This window comes from Leucoraja erinacea, unplaced genomic scaffold (assembly GCF_028641065.1).
Source record: "Leucoraja erinacea ecotype New England unplaced genomic scaffold, Leri_hhj_1 Leri_59S, whole genome shotgun sequence".
In the NCBI taxonomy this organism is placed as follows: Eukaryota; Metazoa; Chordata; class Chondrichthyes; order Rajiformes; family Rajidae; genus Leucoraja; species Leucoraja erinaceus.
In genome coordinates, this window is record NW_026576509.1 from 55,423 (window position 1) to 61,580 (window position 6,158).

Here is a 6,158-nt window from a genome sequence, read left to right on the forward strand (position 1 = left end):
ATAGAGATCCAGCCTACTCAACCTCTCCCTATCTCACACCTTCTAGTCCTGGCAACATCCTCGTAAATCTTCTCTGTACCCTTTCCAGCTTGCCAACATCTTTCCTATAACATGGTGCCCAGAACTGAACACAATATTCTGAATGCAGTCTCACCAACGTCTTATACAACTGCAACATGACCTCCCAACTTCTACACTCAATACTCTGACTGATGGCCAAAGTGCAAAAGCCTTTTTGACCATCCTATCTAATTGCGACTCCACCTTCAATGAACCATGTACCTGTACTCCTAGATCCAGTGGAAGTTAATAATCATTTCAAGATACAAAATGCTGAAACTAAGACAGGCTTTCAATTAAATTGCAATGCTAGCAAAAAAAAAATCACTAGCCTTTGCTTTCAGTACACTGACAAAGCTAGCAGACTGTTGATGTTCCCTTTCCAATAACATAAGCGAGATAACAAGCACAGCTTCATGAATGTCTCCTCTATAATGTAAACATTGAGGGAGAATTCAGATTATAAGATAATGATTTGTGTCATAAGTAGAAAGAACCAAAATGCTTGTTCTGCAGAAATATAACCTCATATAACCATATATGGCTAACCTTTCCTTTGTCAGAAGAACCTGTCAATCGTTTGAAGCTGTCAATCTTAAGAAGCTGTCAATCTTAAGAATCAAGAGGCTATGATTCCTGAATCAAAAGTGCTATGATCTGTAGATAAGGTATTTCTGAATCGTTAGTTATTGGAGTATATATTAAAGTTCCTCTAGCAAGCAAGATAGATCACTCAACGAAAAAGACGTAGTACGATCATGAGCAGATTCATGGGTAATTTTCGGCCCCATTTCCGTAACCGGCTTCCGTCTCTGCACCACAGATCCCATAGCAGAGCAAAGATACTAGTGTGGAGACGGAAGCCAGTTACAGAAAAACATCCTTCTTTGATAAAAATCTTCTACTCATTTTCAGAATTATAACTTATTAACACAAACAATTCCCCTGCAACGTTGATTACACTGCGAGTCGGGTCGGGTCGGGTTACTGAAATGGATGAAAAATAGGCCCACGTTCTGCTCCGTTGCGTACTACACGTCAGCCCATTGCATTTAGAAGGAGTGGTCTATCTTGCTTCGCCATAGGATCTTTGGTATATATATGTAATTAGATCACTGTCCTTTGTGTGGGGATGAGAACCCTGTATAGTCAGTAATCTGCATACTGCAAAGAGTTTTACCACACCCGACTGGCGAAATGAAGATTGTACTGCGTTTTTGCCTGATTAAGAATACTGAACCACAACAATCCCTCTGCTCTACAACACTACCCAGAGGCCGACCATTCACTGTGTGGGACCTGCACTTGCTAGACTTGCCAAAATGCAACCCCTCACACTTCTCTGTATTAAATTCCACCCACCATTCCTCCGCCCAACGGGAGAAATCGATCCAGATCCTGCTGCAATCTTTGACATCTTCACCTGCAAGCAAACAAGCTGGATTGCTGGTTTAACACTTGTATGTAACAATCAGTGAATACATCATTGTTATTTCCATTATTCAAATAAATTAATATTTTAACCTTGAATAAATGAATCATACTGTGTATTAGCTTAGTTTGGTCTAATAAATGTTGCATAGATTCCCGTGACAGGAACTCACTTTCAATGAAAGATTTACACATCATCGTTTGAGTTGCTGCTGGTACACCAAGAATTTGTATGGAGGGAGAAAACCGGTACTTTATTATTATTCTTTTTCGACAATGCAGGGGAACCATTAACAGTTGAGAACACTCTGTGTTTGTGTCGAGGAGAATGCCAAAGGCTGCATAGAGCTCGGAAGCAAATTGCTGTACCAGGAAAAGCTACTCCTGCAAAGGTCTATATGTTCAAACAGTAATGCAGTAATGATCCGAGGAGACAAGAACCTGCCCATCATATAATACAATGAAATGGGAAATTAGTGATGCCCAGCCCATGCCAGCCCAGGCCAGGCCACTCTGTGTGCGCTGGTCACCTATACTGGACCTGCAATAACGCATCACAATCACTCCGCTCTTTTACAACGTCATGCCACCGGATGTCTGGATGTCCGGTAGCGCTGTTGTTAGCTGCCTCCGCCCACGGTCTGGCTGTCTTTTTTAATTTTGTTTTGTTTAGAGTGTGTTTTTTTTTCAGTATTTTATGTGGGAGGAAGCGGGTCAGGTAAGGGGGGAAACCGTCCTTCAGTCGCTTCCTGGCGAGGATGCGGCTATTATCTGAGTCGCATCCTCGCCCCCACTCGCGGCCTACCAGCTGGATTGGCGCAGCATTTCCTGCCGGGACCGGACCAGAGCTTCAGCAGCCGCGGCGAGGCGCTGGAAACATCACGGAGCGGGCGAGGCCTTCATGGGATCGGCGCTTTGAGCTCTGGAGTGTTGTGCCGCTGCTCCAACATCGTGGAGCTGTGGGTGTGGCGATCCCAACGCAGGCGGCGCTGACTTTGACATCGCGGAGTCCTGGGACCCTTTGCTGGGGGTCGCCAGCGTGAATCTCCACCCAGCGCGGCCTGCGGACATCAGGAGCCGCGGACTCCGGTGGTAGGTGGCCGACGAGAGGTTACCGGCGAGAGGGCCTGAACATCGGGCCGCTTGTAGCGGCGACTGCGAGGGGCTCGGGAGGCCCCGACCACGGGTGAACATCGGGGAACATCGGCGAGGAGATTGACTGGACTTTGGTTCCTTCCCTCACAGTGGGGAAGTTTGCTGCTGATGTGGGCATGTTTGTGTTGTGGACTATCGTGTTCTGTGGTTTTTTTATTTTATTTTTTTGGATGGCTGGAAGGGAAAAAGAAGTTTGGTGTCTCTTCATTGAAGACAATGACAATAAATTAAATTAAATCTAATCAAATCAACAGCATTTCTTACTTGAGCTCTGGTGCTCATAATCTCCATATCCTCCAACTATCTTTGATCGGTCTTTATCTTGCATTAAACATTATTCATGTTATCGCCTTTATCCTGTATCTATACACTATCAATAGCTCGATTGTAATCAATAGACAATAGGTGCAGGAGTAGGCCATTCGGCCCTTCAAGCCAGCACCGCCATTCACTGTAATCATGGCTGATCATCCCCAATCAGTACCCCGTTCCTGCCTTCTCCCCATATCCTTTGACTCCGCTATCTTTAAGAGCTCTATCTAACTTTTCCCACATAGAGAGTTGTGAGTCTGTGGAATTCTCTGCCTCAGAGGGAGGTGGAGGCCGGTTCTCAGGATACTTTCAAGAGAGAGCTTGATAGGGTTCTTAAAGATAGCGGAGTTAGGGGATTTGGGGAGAAGGCAGGAACGGGGTACTGATTGGTGATGATCAGCCATGATCACATTGGATGGCAGTGCTGGCTCGAAGAGCCGAATGGCCTACTCCTGCACCTATTGCCTATTGTCTAACTTTCTCAGGAAAGCATCCAATGAATTGGCCTCCACTGCCTTCTGAGGCAGAGAATTCCACAGACTCACAACTCTCTGGTTGAGGAGGTTGCTGTGGTCATCCAGAGAGTTGTATTGTCTTTCCTCTGACTGGGTTAGTACACAACAAAAACAGCTTCGCACAGTGCCTCGGTACACATGACAATTAACTGAACAGAACTATTCATTTGCAAATCATAATTCCTTGATGGTAAATGGTTTCAGGGAAGCTGATGCTTATGAAGTAAGATGAGCAGAAGAGGCTAGACTAACTCAGTGGGTCAGGCAGCATCTCTGTAGAAAATAAGTAGGTGACGTTTCAGGCTGAGACCCTTCTTCAGATTGAGAGTCGGGGGAGAGGGAAACGAGAGATATAGACGGTGATATTGAGAGATAAAGAACTAATGTCCCATATTTTTGGACCAGAGTTTTTTCCAAAGCAGTTCACATTTCAAGTGAAACAGATGCCAGGGAGATTTACTGCACACTTGGGCAGCACGGTGGCGCAGCGGTAGAGTTGCTACCTCACAGCGCCAGAGACCCAGGTTCGATCCTGACTACGGGTGCTGGCTGCACGGAGTTTGTATGTTCTCCCCGTGACCTGTGTGGTCTTTCTCCACGGGTGCTCTGGTTTCCTCCCATACTCCAAAGATGTTCAAGTACAGGACTGACTGAACTTTGTGCCTTCCACCACAGTGATAAATGCTGTGGTGGATGTTTGTGTTGAATTTCGATCGTGTATTTGTGTGTTCTTTTTTATTGTACCGCTGCTGGCAAATTCATTTCACTGCACTCTATTGTGTCAAATAAATCTGATTGATTGATTGATTGATTGATTGATTGATTGATTGATTGATTGATTGATTGATTGATTGATTGATTGATTGATTGATTGATTGATTGTAGGCTAATTGGCCCTCTTTAACCTCCCTCTAGTGTGCAGGGAGTGTATGAGAAAGTGGGATAACATAGAACTAGTGTGAACGGGTGATCGATGGTCGGCGTGGACTTGGTGGACTGAAGGGCCTGTTTCCGTGCTGTATCTCTAAACCAAACTCCCTGAACCTCCCAAAGTGCAACACCTCTCATTTGCCTGGATATTGTTTGATAAATTGGAGGCGTTAGTTTAGTATAAAGTTTAGTTTCGAGATACTGTGTGGAAACGGGCCCTTCGGCCCACCGAGTCCATACTGACCATCCATCACCCATTCGCACCAGTTCCATGTTATCCCAGTTTTACCGGGGTGGGAGATTGCAACCTTCACGCGGTCCACCCCGTTTTGACTAATGCAATCAGCCCGACGTGCACAAACTAATAGAACAAGTTGGCCAACAACTTTAGGCTGTGCACACCATAGGAGAGAAGAAGATTTCTACACACTAGGTTGCAATTTTAGCAAAGGTTATTAGCCTGCAAACCTGTATGTCCATCGAGTGTGGGAGGAAACCGGAGGAATCGGAGAACACCCACGCAGATCACGGGGAGAACGTACAAACTCCGTACAGACAGCACCCGTAGTCAGGATTGAACCCGGGTCGCTGGCGCTGTGAGGCAGCAACTCTACCACTGAGCCACCGTGCCACCCGTTTCTAAGGACGGAGTGTACATTACCGCAGACGCGATGACAAGTCGAGTGGTTCGCTAAATTATGCAGCAGCACAATTTATTGCTGGGTTATGTCTGGATATTTTAAGGTATAATTTATACATTGATACATTTACACATTTGGACTTAATACACACGGCATGAATATTAATGAACCAGGCATAACATTAGTGATAATAATGTACCAGTGGCCTGATGACATTCCTGATAGCATTAGTTGTAAACACTTTGGTATAGTTTTGAGATACAGCGTGGAAAAAGGCCCTTCTAGTCAGCGAAAAGACTGTACGTGATTACAATCACGCCGTCCATAGAACCATAGGTGCAGGAGGAGGCCACTCCGCCCTTCGAGCCAGCATCGCCATTCATTGTGATCATGGCTGATTGTCCCCAATCAATAACCCCTGCCTGCCTTCCCCCATATCCCTTGATACCACTAGCCCCTAGAGCTCTATCTAACTCCTTTGATTCCACTAGCCCTTAGAGCTCTATCTAACTCTCTCTTAAACCCATCCAGTGATTTTGCCTCCACTGCCCTCCGTGGCAGGGAATTCCGCAAATTCACAACTCTGAGTGAAAAGGTTTCTTCGCACCTCAGTCTTAAATGGCCTGTAAAGAGGCCCTTGGGCCCAACTTGCCCACGCCGACCAGCATGTCCCACCTACACTAGTCCCACCTTCCTGCTCTTGCCCCTAAAGGGCCTGTCGCACTTGGCGATTTTCTCGGCGACTGCCGGCATCATTGTCTGACATATCAGGGTTGCCGAAAGATTTTGAACATTTCAAAATCCAGCAGCGACAAAAAGAAATGTTGCGATACCCGAGGAATCACCGCGTGTCAATAGGCCATCACGCCGCATCACCGCTGCATCACTCCACGACTTGTACACAGAGTACACTTACAGGATGAAGGGAATAACGTTCAGTGCAAGATAAAGCCCAATTAATGTAGGTTCACGAGATTGATGCCTGGGATGGAGGGACTGTCATATGAGGAAAGATTAAAAAGACTAGGCTTGTATTCACTGGAGTTTAGAAGGATGAGGGGGAATCTTATAGAAAGATTATAAAATTATAAAATGACGACAAGCTAGATGCAGG